The following is a 15,069-nucleotide window of genomic DNA, read 5'->3' as shown; positions in this document are numbered from 1 at the left end:
CAGTCAAAATACAGAGGAACTCAGTCCCACAATATCCATCACGGCTGGTGCATGGTGCTTGTCACCTCCTCGGCAGGCAACGTGGACTGGGGAGCTTGACAAAGGCTTCAGTTCTACAAGGAGACACAAATCTCACACTGGGATGGAGTAGCCCTAGCAGGGTGCCCACTCGGGCTGCTCTGGCTGCTTCCCCATGCCAACTAGATGCTGTGGTCTTGTTCCCCTAAGCAGAACTGGCTCGTTATGGGTCAGGTCTTAGGATTTGGGGAGGGCTAACATGTAGGAGTCATTCTTCGTCCTACCCTGTACATGTGCCAGGGCCTAGAAAGATCCCAACCCCACTTTCTGCTGTGCTCAGAGATGGTCTGGGGATCAGCAAGAGAAAATAAGCTGAAAACCATTAGAATCAAGGCAAAACACATTAAAGACACAGTTCTCCCTTCCCCGGTGTGACAGGGAACAGACTGGAGCGGGTTGCTGGGCTGGCAAGGAGGGAATATGATAAAACAAGCTTGGCTGAAACTGGGGCAGGGGATTTCACAGATGAGTGACATACAAGGAATGCAAGATCAACTCATATGTGCAGTTAAATAACCCCAGAAGCATGCAGAACTTTAGCAGTCGGCTGCCTTTGATGCATATATAGCAATAGGGGCCAGCTGACGAGGAGTTATTGGCTCCTAAAATACTCATGGATTAAGAAGACAGGAAAGGAGGTGAGCTGGGAGTCATAGTCAACAGTTGTGCATGACAACAGGTTGGAGAAGGAAAACGATTCAAATATTTAATGTGGGGTTTTTTTGTTACATGGCTGTCACATTGAGATTTATGGATACAGATCTGCTTAATGGATTCCCCTCTCTCCGCACAACAGAGGACAACACCTCAGCACTCATCACAGCATGACCAAGTGGCCAAGAGTGGGGAAGAAGCTCACAGCAGCCACAGAGCCTCACCGTTCCAGGCATAGCAATGTTCTGGCTGCTCTTGTAGCTAAAGAGGTACAAAAGAGACTTCCAATTAAAGTTTTTCACTTCTATTAAAAGGCAGAGAAACTGGATGAAGGTTGCCTACACATGGTAAAGTTGTTTACAGCCAAGATGACCTTCCTACTTTGTTTTGTTTGGGGTCAATTTGAAATAGCAACCTAAAAGAGAAACTTTCCATAACCTATTGCCAGTTACTTGAATCAGTGATTTCCAAAATGTGGGCCACAGACAGCTGGTTAGTCACATGTGGCTGGCACTCGTCTCTTCTCACTGCTACTTCAGCCCAAGCACCGCTAAAAATATACCAAATGGTTTCCTAATATTGCAGTCTCATGTGATCACTAGCTAGTGTTGAAATGGGGATGTGAGAAAACTGAAGATGTAAGAGGTGCAAGAGTGATGCTCCACATGTCAGGAGATGGTAAAGGGAAGCGTGTATCACTTTGAGGGAATGTGAGCTGCAAAACAAAACTCCCACTTAAGAAAGAAAACCGATACTCAAATTAATTAGATGTACTGGAGAATTAAATCGTTTCAGTTAAGGCTGTTGAGAAATGTGTAGATTGTTTTTATAGTTTGGTGGGGTTTTTATATTTTCTTCTGTGTCTGTAACCTCATCTTATCCTGGGACTATATAGGCTGTTTGTGCCAAGAGTGTGACTCTGCTCCACCTAACACAGGGAGGCCTGGGTCCCAGGGTGGGCTGTCAGACACCCAGTGGCAGAGGTATAACTTCAGGTCATGCAGCTCTTGACAGACTAGTGGACAAATATCTGTGCCAACTGAATAACACACCATTTTGCTATTTGGGCACCTGCGGTTGTGCCGGGTAGCCGCAGAGCAGCGCTGCGTTTCACTTGTAGGCAAAACTGTCCACCTGCCTGCCAGCGCCCCAGAGCTGTAGACTGTTGCATGGCCCAAACACTTCTGACTCCTGAGCACAGGCTGTGTGCCTGCCGTGCCCTGGGTGGGATGCAATGTGGTGCAGCCGTTTCGAGAAGCATCTGGACCAAGACAGATCTTTAGAGCTTTTATATCAGCAAAAAATGGGAAAACAGGCCTGAGCAGTTTTCCTGACAGCGTAAGGGATTCCAAGGAGGGGTGTGTAAAACTGTGAAAACAAATTTTTTAAAAAGGAACATAAACCAGCCAAGCCTCAGTTTATGTTCCCCACATGTCACTTAGTTTGTTCTGCTTGACATAAATGGGCAGTGCTGCTCTGAAGCCCCAGGGAGCCTGAGCCTTACTGGGGCAGTTTGTTTGGAGCAGTATGCCGAAACACAGGCTGTAATGTCCTGCAGATCCTTGATGGCAGATTCCAGACAGGCCAGGATCCTCGGGAAGGCTGCACAGTGATATCACCCGCCTCCACACCAGGAGGGATCCAGGAGCTGGTTCCAAGAAGATCTGGGCCTGCAGGCAGGACAAATAAAGCTCTCACTTGCTTTTCAGCCAGGCAGCTGCATGAAGTTCAGCAGGAAACTCTTTGTACTACGTGACCAGGTCACAGCCAAAAACAAAAGGGCACTGAGAGACTGAGTCAACAGCTGGGTTCTCATGTCCATCTGTGTCATATTCGTGTCACTACAAATCAAATGCTCACAAGAGGAGCTTAACATCATATGTGCGTGCAGCAACATTTGCTATAAAGTGAAGAGCAAAACATTCAAAAAAATTCATGCAGTCACAAGGGTTTTACTACTAGTAAAACAATAGCTGAAGGGTAAGTTTTCAGCAAGAAGGCAGCAGTGCTGCTTGCACTAATCCCCCTAAAATTTCTCTTCAAGAGAATCCAGGAGCGGAGGGCTGAACTGGCCTATTCCTTTTAAAAGAAATTAACTAGGGGAAGAGAGCAGCAGAAGTTGAACAGTCACATGAGAGAAGCGAGGAAAAGCACTTCAGGATCCTCCTAGGCCACTTCTGGAAGAGACTTCACCTACCATACTGGATTTAGCTACTCAACTTCTATCGAGAAATGTGGGTTATTGAATCCCCATAAGGGGTCCAATAAAGGTGGAAAGCAAGAAAAGTTGCTGTAAAATGACAGCAATGTGTTGCAGGGTGGAGTGGGAGCAGGCTCTCAGAAATAGTGATGCCCAGCATTACTGTTCACTCACCTCCACAGCACAACAATGAAGGGAAGGAAACAGGCTGGAATGTCACAGCTTGCAAGAATCTGTTAAATGCGTTATAAAATGCACTGCAGTAAGACTGCTGTTTAGTTTATCCAGATTTGTGTTTCGTTCTTGCAGAAATCCTCTTTTCTCCACCAATGAATGCATCAATATGAATAATTTTTTTGACCCTGGTAACAGTACCTTTTGAATAAATGATGGGGCTTTTTCTTCCTTAACATGGGAGAGGAAATGGTGTTGGGTTACATCCCTGTTCCTCTCCTTCTGATTTCAATGACAGCCAGAGCAGTTGGCAACAGCTTCCCTAGTACAACATACAATTTTTTGCAGTTGCAAGAAGTAGAGTCCTCCTGCTTGCAGCTGGAGGCCTGCACACCTTAAGGAAGCATCCCAAAAAAATGGGGAGAAGAACACAATGGCAAATTGGGTTGGCTGAGTCAGTAGCATCCTGTGTTTGAGCAAGCCCAAACAGTGCTTTGGGATAGAGGTGGTAGGATTTCTTTCTACCATGTCCCTCTGGGGACTGAGCTGCAGAGACTATCTCTATAGCAGCACCCTCTTGCAGGTGGAATTAACTTATCCTTGGGGTCAAAGTATAGGGTTAAAGGGTCACAGGAACTCTGCTTCCACGGAAAAGGGACTAAGTCTGTCAGACAAGGTAAGCATCTGATTGTAGTCTTGCTGTTGGAATCAGACCTAACCTCAGAAATCGGGAAAGTGACATGTTACCTAGGGCAGCAGGTGGCTGAGGAAAGGAAGCAGTCAAGGTATCAGGAGAGGCCAAAACACCATTGCTTGTGCTTTGCACGGAGAAAAAGGAGACCAGTGGCTTAAAATGACTGACCTCCAGCTGCCCCCGAGGTCAGATACAAAACAGGTTGGTTGTTTCTGCAGGGAAGAAAAAAAAAAAAAAAAAATATATATATATATATATATATATTGCTGCTTTTGTGAGGAAACTGTCCTCTGAGCAGAGAGGCCAGCTCCCTCTAAATTATCTTGTGCTTATCCAGAATAGGTGGCATGTTTCTTTGGGCAACCATGATCTGGTTGTATATGAAATGTCCTGTTGGATCGAGTTATGACAACTTGCAATCTCAAGACAGTTACAGACCAGTCCCTTATCCACAGAGGTTCTGAATTTTAGGAAGAACTTCAAGTGATTCACCGAAGGTTACCAGCTGCCTTCATGTCAGCACCAAGATTGGAATACCAGACTAGCTGGCCTCCAGTCAAATGTTCAGCCCCACCTATCCTATATATAGATTATTGTATCATATGCTCCCCTTATTGCTATGCAACTAGGTGTCAGAGCAAAAACACAAACACTGGACTTGGGCCCCACTGAACCAGATGTTGGGAATGTTTTTCTCCATTGTGCCTGTCTAAAAGGTAGCCATGCTCAGTAATCAATGCCCAAGCTGATTTTGCTAAAAAGGTTTTTGACCCTGACTTCTTAGGAAGGGAACTTGTTGCAATTTGCTCTTTGAAAAACTTTACGTAATTTGATTACAGTAGGAGCTGATTAAACCTTCTTGTATCCAAGCCAAGTATTGCCTCAAGCTGAAGAAGACGCCCATAAACACTGTTGTTTCCTAGACAGTTGTAACCCTGCTTGTGAAGGGCAGCCAGTTCTTGCCAGCAGAGCCAGGCCTCCTGTGCTCCTACTGCCATCACCTCGAAGCCAGTAATCCTTAAGGAGTTCTCAAAGGTTTTTCTCAAGGTTCGGGACAATGGCACCACTTTTGTATCTGGTCTAATCTTCCCTTATCATTTCTCAAATCAGTGGTCAAGACCCCAGTCCCACAGACATTACCTTTATCAATGTGTGTGATATTGTTCTGTATGACAGTGTCTTGAAGGCACCAACAGACAGTCATTTATTTCTGATATACCCAGAGGCAACTTCTTGGTTATAGTAAATCAATTGAAATTTGCCATTGACTTTGCTCAGGCTGGTTTTTTTTTTTTTCAGTCTTCAGAGTCTCAATCATCCTAATGAAAAATCAGGGGAAAATTTGCTCCAGGTTGGAGACTTGTTTTCCACAGTTTCTCTCTCACCTTATTATCTCCAGTGACTAAAATAGAGATATAAATTCACTCACCGAAGGGTTCGTCTTTCTCATGTTTTATGCTTTTGATCCATTCCATGCAAGTACCCAAAGAAATTGGTTTCCAGCTATTGGTTTAGCTCAGCTTCTTCAGAAACATGAGGAGATCTGCCACCACAACCACCTGAGAGGAAACAGGATCTGACAGTGTCATACTGCTTTTCTCCTGATATATTTTCCCCTCTCTAATTTTCATACATATGCCTATTTTAAGTACATACACAGATACAGAATTTGTCTATTTGGGACTTTACGTTACTTTCATTACAAAACTGTGTAAAAAAGACAGCAAATCAATTTCATAGTCAGTGCTCACGCAGCAGGAGACAATTCATACTGACATCTGATACCTGCTGGCTGCTGCTTCCAATTATGCCAGATGCTGGAGAGCGGGGCTGTCGAAATAACAGTGTCGATGGTGCAATCAAACTAGTTAAGATTCTGGAAGTGTGTTGTGTTTGGTTCAGTGCATCATCAAATTCCCACCATAAGCAAAACAGTGACACCTACTCTTTTTTCGTTAACTTCTTAACTGGCAAAGAGATACACATTAATTCAATGTAAAGTTCCATCTTTGGATACATAGCTGTATCTGCCCCGAGGCCAAATATCAAAAGATTGGAAGGAATTTGAATGAAAAGTGAAACAAACATGATAAGGATTTATAATAATACATCCTTACTAGATCCTACTACAAGGCTGCATTACAGCCCTCAAGGCAAGACCACGCGTACTGCCTGCCCAGTGCCTTGCAGCGTGCTAGGGAATGCTGCTCTCATCAGATCAAATGTGGTTCCTTCCTGAAACTGGCTCACAGCTTGTTGAGCAGTATTAGTAGGAGAGTAATAGGACAGGGTTGTTGCTGAGGCATTAACTGGTCAGCAGAGCCAGACAGGGCTACTTTTTCTGCAAGGCATAAAGCAGAGGACAAGTTTGGCTGGAGCTACAGAGCAGCACAGCCATATAGTTCACACTCTTATCTCCCTAAAAGTTAAAAGAAAAGCAGAAGGCTATTACGCTGGCAAAGCACATCCTCCTTCACACTGATTGCCATCTCACAAAAAAGCCAACCAACAAAAAAAATTGTGCATACACACACAGAAGGAAAACATTATCCCATACCTTCCAATGCCTGTAGCATTCCCTGATCTTCCATGAAAAGATCTCCTTGAGGAGATGAAGTCTTTCCCTTCGTTTCTTCCCTCCAGCAGGCTTTCAAGCTAAAGTATTCCTCAGCGAGGGACCTGCGAGGTCAAATTTGTCAACCACCTCTCTGCAAGTTGGGTCACAAACTACATTGTCCAAAAAGATGAGAACGGGAACACAGGACATAAGTTTAACACAGTCCACAAAAAGACTCCACCAACAGCTCCAGCCAGCTTTACTTTGTCAAATAGCACAAGCCTTCCCGAGCAGATACTTCACGGAAAACAAACTACACAACACTGACAGCTATCCCTAGGGTTAATTATGTCCTCTCCAGAGCACAGAGGAGGCTGCTGAGCCAGGGTAGCGGGACACCCCAGGTTGACCTGTACCATCCCTGGAGGTTTTTAAAAGACACTTAGATTATTTTTCTTAGGGACGTGGTTTAGAGGTGGACTTGGCAGTACTAGGTTAATGGTTGGACTCGATGATGTTACAGGTCTCTTCCAACCAAAACTATTCTATGATTCTATTCTGCAATGAAGCTGTGGCAACTTTTTGCATATGACCACCACTCCAACAGAGTGATACGATCACTATGCACACGCAAATATACAAACACCTCCTAACTGGAGGCTCCCAGCCTCCAGAAGAGACTTAAAGGTCTGGTTTGAAATATCTCTGTTTTGCAAGGAGGCATCACTTGATGTACATGATCTTCACAGTTAGCGCACAGTTACCAGTTTCCATTCACAGACCAGCGAAGCCACTGCACATCTGCAGTGGCCGCACCTTAAAACTGTAGTCAAAAGGCCATAATTTAAACAACATATAAAAAAGCTCAATTGAGACGGTTGGCCATAGCACCAGAAACATTCTGTTCTAAATTGGACAAAATCTGGTAGATTTATAAGTAGATGATCACATTAATGCTGTTAATATATTTACAGTAAACATAAATGCCAACTGATGCTTTAAAATACTTTCAAAGATTTCTAAATCTACTACATCTGTTTTAATCCTCAATTAATATGTTTTTAATATGCAATGGGGTTTTTATTAGCAGAACAAATAACTGTCATATTAAATCTAAATTAAATGCATAGCTGGGACTCTAATTTAAAATGTTACTCTTAAATCTTTCAAACAACAAGACTTAAGGCCAAATTAATCTCAAATACCACATGTCATTGGCAAAAATTTATAATGCACCAACACCTTAGTCTTAATTACATGCCATGGTACTTTAATTCAAAAATGAGAGAAGTTCAACAAAAGTTTAGCCTCTTCACCCAGGCATCTCCACCTCCTTCAGAGGAAAATTCAAACGCAGAAGAATGCATTGAATGTTAAAATTATAGATGGTTCTGCTGATTGGTTGGATGGGACACCATGCCAAAACTATTAAATTAATCGTGGATGTTAACCACTGTATTAATAACATGAGGTAGAATCCAAATGTCAGTGGCAAAATGTAACATATGCATTCTGTGAACAATTAGTTATGATGAGATAAAGAACAATGTATTCAGCTTACATACCTTGACTGAAAAAAATCCAATCATGGGTCAATTAATTACTCAACTAATTACTCTCTTTCCAATAACAGACATCGACTTGCTCCACATTTATATATTTGAATTTTAGTCTTACTGCTGCTAACATAATTAGTACTTAGCTTAGATCTAATATAGATAAAATTGATGCACATCCAGGAGGTATTCAGTATTTAGCAACATCTTCTTTTTATAGCATTAGTCAGTTGTCTGTCTTTTTCCTTTCCAAATTATCTATTACACTGCCTGCAAAACCACAAGTAATTTTTTCAGGATATTTCCAATCCAAGTGTAAGCTAGTAAAAAATAGTTGGCAGTAACGAGAAGAGGAGGCAATTTCTGTCATGAAAAAGGTACATTAAAAACTTTTGCAAGAAACACTCTAAAATGAAGACGATGTCTTATTTTCTTAACTCAAAAACCTATTTACACTTTAACAAAAGAAAGCTTTCATTTCTAAAACATACAGACATCAGAGGAAACATTGTGTTCAGAAGCTCCACATATGAAAAAAAAAGTAGTGAAAAACTATTTCTAACCAGTTTTGTCAAAGACCTTTGTTTTCCAGACAAAATTTTTTACCATTTTTAACAGACATTCTACATGTTAAAGGATTTTACAACATGTTTATATCTGGTCCTTACACTATACCTACTTTCTTGCCTAGCATCTAGACACTACGGTTCATGTTTTATGAAAAAAAAAAAAAAAGGCACCACAAAGAGATACAAGCATTTATTCCAACAAGATTATGTTATGTCTAAAATTAAATTATAAAGAACAAGAGTAACTACGAATATGTGGATGTGTGGAAAAAAAGCACAAGGGCTGCAGTAATAAGATCACACGGCTAATTTCAGGCTCCAGTGCCTTACAGCTTCTGGGAGGCAGGACTCTGCCTGCGGAGGGAGTGACCAGGGAAGGAAGATCTAAGATTGGGCTTGAAATTTTTTAAGAACCCTTTCTGTCAGTGTGTTTTGTCATTTATGCTCAGTCTCTTCCTGAGTTACACTGAAGAGGGAAGTGAAGATGAGGGAAAGGAAGCAAAACATATCTTCAAGAATTTGCCACCTGTTTCCAGATCTTGAAAGAGGCAGAATTGCATTCGGTTCCTGGGACAATGTTCGCCTCATGCTGCTTTCAGCACACTCAGGTATTCCCAGCTCTTATGTACATATTTTCAGATCTCTAAAACACCACTGAACCCTGCCTAATTCTAAATAATTGTGCAAAGACTGAATCAATAATAAATGAGCTAATTACAACCTCTTGTCCCTGTGGGACTGTCACAAGGCTGATAAAGATCAGCCAGTTGCAGGAACAAGCCATCACAGATCCTTACTATTCCTTAAACAACAATTTACATTTACACTAAACCTCAAATTGCCACTGATGGATAACACGCTACCTTAGTCTCTACAAGAATCATAAAATATTCAGCTCCACAATATTGGCCAAAGGAACAGACAGAGAGCCACAGGAGAGCAGTGCTCTCCTTTCTCTATCCTATGAGCCACATGGAGCACATGACATAGGATATTGGAGGTGCTGGACCATCTTCAGTCTGCTTCAATCCACAGAAGACAGTGTCTCCTTTTTCATTAAAAAAAAAAAATTATGATAAATGTATAGGGAAAAGATAATTTTGAAATGTCATGTCTCAGTGTTCAGATGGGCGTATGACAGATGTATAGATTTTCATGTCTTGCACATTGTATTGCTAGTATAAATCATGACAACAGTGAATTAGGACATAAAGGGGAAAGAAAGAGAAAGAGAAAAACTAGAAAAAGAGAAGGTGGTCTCGTCATCCAGGGACAAGGAAACAAATTCACCGCTGCAGGAACAAAAATCACTGAAGAGAGTGAGTGCTCCTTTCAAAGGAGCTTTACCCACCTGCAGCACAATGTAGCTTGGTCCATTGACTCTTCCCAACTTAAAGCAATTCCTAAAAGCTGAACTGCTAGTATGTTCTCTGCCTCCAGGAAAAATGAGAAGTATTACCATGAATGGCTTTCTGAGAATTCTGATGCATGTCAAGGTCACATATACGGCTATGACTGTTTGCAGTAAGGTATTGTTACTAACTGGTGTCTTTTGCTTTACAGAAATGTTCAAGCGCTCTAGAGTTTTTAATGATGTGCTTTGACTGTGCTTCCCTGTAGATGAAAAAGAGGAGAAGTTAACATGAAAGAACTCCTGCAGCAGTGAGAGCTGCAGGATCAGCTCAGTGGTGGAGCAGGAGCATTGCCTGGAGAATACCTGCAGAGTCCCTAACATGCCGCTGGCCCTGGGTGTGCACAGAAAGATTTGGCAACCTTTGCGCATTTTCTGTACGCATCTGTTCTCCTTCCAGTTCTTCCACATGAGGAAATTTTCCAGTGATAAGAGTTCGAGTTTGAAGTCTGTTCCAACTTCACTCTGCCACAAAACTGCTGTATGACATTAAACAATAAAAGGGAAAGAAAAAAAAAGTGTCATGCTTGGGCCTCAGGTTTCTCAGCACAGGTTTCATAACTACTGTTACGCAAATTCCTCCAAAATTTCAAAAATGTACACTCTTTCTGTGTTCCCTTTTCATGATATATCCTGGATTTGGGGGATTCCCATAACAGTAAATTTTAAGCAAGTATTCTTTATTAATAGTTTATAATGAATATTAGTTTATAACTAACAGGAATTGAAAGATTAAAATGTGAGGTAGATATTACTGAGCACATTGAGTTACTTATGCATCTGATCAGCATGATCAGTATAAAGATCAAGAATTGCTCAGCAATAATTCTTTACAAGAACCACCAAGGAAGTGGACAAAGTGCTGGACTGGACTGCTCACAAAGAGAAAAAGCTCAAATCTATAAAAGAAATTATTCACAGAGATCTTATACAAACTGAAAGAAACAGATACCTGGCAAGACACAGTCAGAGTAAATCTAGTTACTTCATAAATGCATCAAGATCCTCAGTTGCCAGGTGCAACCATGATGCAAAATATTACTATGATTTATTTGTTCTAATGGCACATGTGCAGTAAGAAGTTAAGCGAGTGTTTTGTAATAAAGGTTTCCAAGTGGCTATATATGCTGTGTTTAACTGGCCCATAACCAGACTTATATTCAGAGTTCATGGTAGCAAATATGGTATACAAGTTCAGGCAGATCATAAAAAGCAAAAATAGGAATGTTTGCCTATATCATGCCAAATCATAGCAGTTACACGCATTCTTAGAGAGCAAAGAGTGGCTAGCATCTGACATTGCTGTGCAAAGGGCCAAGCATCAACTATACAGATCCCTCAATTTTCCCTCAGAAAGGAAAGAAACAAGAATCTGGAACACTCATTCATTTTTTGAGACCAGGCATCCTTCCAGGCTTTTCTGGGAATGTGCATTTTCTTTTGCTCAAGCCAATGAAACTTCATCAAGGAGACAAAAATCCCTCCTCCCAGCCAGTGCATCCACTGGACCCTTTTCCACAGCAAGTGCCCTTTCTGCTGGTGGAACAGTCATTGATGTCTCATATGTGGATCCTCCACCAACAAGTGCAGAGCAAGCAGAGATGAGTTTCCACTGAGGAGTGCAGATGACAGGGAGTGATTTTCTTCAGCTTGTTTAAGGATTTGGAGACTTTTCCCCAGAGCCTAGTTATCAAGAATAATAGCAAGAAACAAGAGATGTCACAAACACTTTGTCAACTTCAGATCTTTCTGGCTTAAAGACGTTAGAGAGAGCAGTTTCCAGCTACATCAGGCCAGTGCAATGGTTTTACTGATAGACTGAGGAGGAACAATCTGTTCCAATTCAAATGCGTTGTGTTCCCGTAGAAAGCTGGATTTTACCCAGATGAAATCCTACGTGGGAATGTTTTAACAGCATTAAATAGGGCCTAATAGGTCAGACTTACCAGCATGTACTGTATTTCTACAGAAGTGGAGACACGTGTGACAGTTTCGTTTGTTGATGTGGCTGGTTATCCAGAACAAAACAAAATCTCCTCAAGATGTGCTTAGAAAGCACAGAAAAATCTGTCTGCACACACAGCTTTCTAAAAAATACAGCTACTGTACTGCAGACACAGGATAAGTATCTCTGTGCCACAGATCAAGGAATCGAGGTGCAGCTTTTGAATTCTCTTTGAGATCACAGACGTTTTGTACATTGAAACACTCACGAATATTTGGTATAAGTCCTTGTCCTGTGTTTTGGGGTTTTTTTTGAGAGGTGGCTACATCTCTGTCTTAGAATAGATTGATCAGTCAGGACTATCAGCACGAGCATCAATCTTGACTAAGAGGAACAAAATTATAAAGAAACATTTTTCTCTGAGGGTTTTGAAGAACAGAGCATGGTGAGGAAAAGCAGGAGATGAGACAAATCTCAGTCAGGAGAGGGAGATCAGCAGGCATTTGCTTGTACTGCAGGGCACCCTGTTCCCTGCGGGAAAGCTAACACACCTTGCATGGGGAGTGCTGGGCTGCAGACGTCAGGAAAAGAACAACTCAGTGCTTCTGGGATCTCTGCTCGGAAAGCAGTCCTAGAAAGACTCGGTGCCACAAAAATGTTGCTAGAAACCCAGATCAGAGACAACCCCTGGACTCTGCCCAGATTAAGACAGCTTGAAGACACATGGTTCCAATTTGGGGGATACACCCAGAGTGGGCTGGGACGTATCCAAGAGGAAGAGGCTGAGCAGGCGGTGACAGTGCGGTATTAATCGCTTCTACCCTGCAGCACCTGGTAAGCGCTTTGAAGGCACTAGAGACTGAACAGTGCAGAGAGTTTCCACAGGGAAAATCTAGTCCTTTTCCTTGGTATTTTACTCACAAAATAATCTAACCTTTCCTAGGTAAACATCTTCCTGTCTTTGTGGTACATGTCAGAAAGCACCCAAATTAAGAAAAAGCAATACTGTTGGAAAACTCTCATAACAAAATATTCAAAGCCTGTTGTTTACATTCTCATGATTTCACAATGGGAAGGAATGCTAGCCATGCACCATACAGAAAATTGTCATAGTTGTGCAGAAATTTTCCCCCACGTGCATTTTTTTGCCCATCTAACACAGAGAGCACATCTCAACATTTCTATTATATGTCAGTTACAGCAGTTTGTGAAATCTTATTTTCAGTGGGTCAAACTTCCCATTTAAAGGGAAACAAAAGGAAAACCCAGCAAACCTTACCTAATGAGAATGCATATGGATGGCTTGATGTCAGAGAACCTCAAATTTTCTGTTTTCTTGCCATTTTTGGCAAATAGTTTGGAAGCAAGATTTTTGCTTGCTGGTTTCACATTAGAGAGCACTGACGGGGTGGCTACAATGAAACTGGCTAGAAACAAACAAAAAAAACAAGTTTCTGATGTAGCATCCAAAGAGGCAAAATAGCTAAAAATGGAAACAGGGACAGTTACCAGATGTGAGAGCTGCACGTGATCCCGCTGTCCCAGCTTCAGCGCAGCCTAAAGCTGGTGAAAAATACCCTCTTCACATCCAAAATCTTTCACTTGCTGCTGAGTTGGTTACAAGACTCATTTTAAGATCCTGTTGATTTTTAAAACACTGCTCAATTTAGGCTTCCATATAACTAAATGAGGTTTTGATTCCCTGTTGCCCAGGTCATGTTCTGTACTCAGTTGATATTGGGCTGCAGCTTATACAGAAACACTGTAGTGCTATAAATCATTGAGTGTCAGAGGTTTTTTTGTATTATGTCCAGCAGCCCTGGAACACACCGCTTGCAGAGATTCAGGAATCATCAGTTCTGTAAATACTGTCACATCAAGGTGAAAAGCATATTTCAACAATAATTTATTTTCTAAACCTCGTAGTAGTAATTATTTGGGACTTCAATCATAATATGTCCTATTATTTTAAACACAGAAAGCATAGTTTAGAAGTGTATGTGTTGCAGTCAAAGCAAGGTTGCATGAAATAAACAGAAAATTTCCCATACAGCCTGTCACATGGAGTCCAAGGAGACTTTATTTCTGAACTGAAAAGATTTCCCTGCATTTTCCTGGTCTGGTTTGCATGGAACTCACAGGCAGCAATGCTCACAGTGCTGCAAATGCAGAACCTAATATTCAGGCAAGAAAAAGCACCCTTTGTCACTGTTCATTGTGAATTCAAATGCACTGCGTGAGGCATCACATGAAGTCATAAAACCCCACAGCTATTAACTTATAGACAATAATTACTGAATCTGACCTGAACACAGCGTACAAAGTCATAGGACTGCAGATAATCAGATCAGACTTTTCTGTGAATACAGACGGCAGATATTTCAAAACACAAACCAAAGGTCAGGCCCAGAGCACATGGGAATGATGTAAAATGAAATTAGTGGGAACCAAAGAAAAAGACAGACCACTCCTACTCTCCCTTAAACATTCGAGTGGCTTTTCCAGACATGGGAGCAGCCTCAGAGAGCTACTCTGAGGCTCCAGTCCAGGGACTACAGAGGACAGGCTTCAGTCTGAGGATGCAGGAGGAGCCCACTGCAGGGACTCATTTCTTGGTCTGGCTGTGGTGCCAACCCCTAGGGCTGGTTCAGGCTTTATGCCCAATCCAGGTACTCTGGAACTCAGAGAGGTTTTGGCATTTCCTGCACAGACTTTTGGGAGAAAACTACAGCCCCAATTTTGAAACACTTCAAACTGATGCAAGAACTATATTTTTCCCCTCAGTAATTGTGGAAAATCACAGCATGTTATCTATTGGCCTTGTTCCATTAATAACATATTGTGGGTTCCTCTTTGCTGGCCCTGGAGAAAACAGATATCAATGATGTAAACATATCTCCAACTGAAAACATTGAAGATTTTGCCATGACAAAGTTAAAAATAAAATTGTCTTGAAAAAATTTTTGCAAAGCAGAAAACTAAGAAAAAAGGGTGTAGCATCCCTGCTATACATAGGTTTTTCCAACTGAAATAGCAAGGAAAAAAGAAAAAAACTTCCCATTTCATACGCACTTCGGAGAAATAATTTCCCTCCAATTCAGGTTGACCTTCTGAATCATACCTGGATGTCATTATCCCCTCAAGGACTCAGAAGAAATAATATACCATGGGTGTCACACATGAATGACTAGCCTTTACGTGGCCTGTCCCATTTAGCTTTGCCTTCGCTAT

The 15,069-nt window shown here is 41.7% G+C and overlaps 1 long non-coding RNA gene across 1 annotated transcript in view; it reads right to left on the bottom strand.

Moving 5' to 3' along the window:
* Positions 1-3,870: 3,870 nt before the first annotated feature.
* The window catches only part of LOC135987210 (uncharacterized), a 29,040-nt gene continuing 17,841 nt past the window's right edge, over positions 3,871-15,069 (bottom strand). Inside the window, exons 2-4 of the long non-coding RNA XR_010605979.1 lie at positions 6,358-6,479; positions 5,230-5,359; positions 3,871-4,012 (exon numbers count right to left, since the gene is read on the bottom strand). This is a non-coding gene — a long non-coding RNA (uncharacterized LOC135987210). The remainder of the gene's footprint in view (positions 4,013-5,229; positions 5,360-6,357; positions 6,480-15,069) is intronic.

The sequence above is a fragment of the Caloenas nicobarica genome, chromosome 3, assembly GCF_036013445.1.
Source record: "Caloenas nicobarica isolate bCalNic1 chromosome 3, bCalNic1.hap1, whole genome shotgun sequence".
Taxonomy (NCBI): domain Eukaryota; kingdom Metazoa; phylum Chordata; class Aves; order Columbiformes; family Columbidae; genus Caloenas; species Caloenas nicobarica.
The sequence above is the reverse complement of the archived record's forward strand: the minus strand, read 5'-3'. Positions and strand labels throughout refer to the sequence as shown.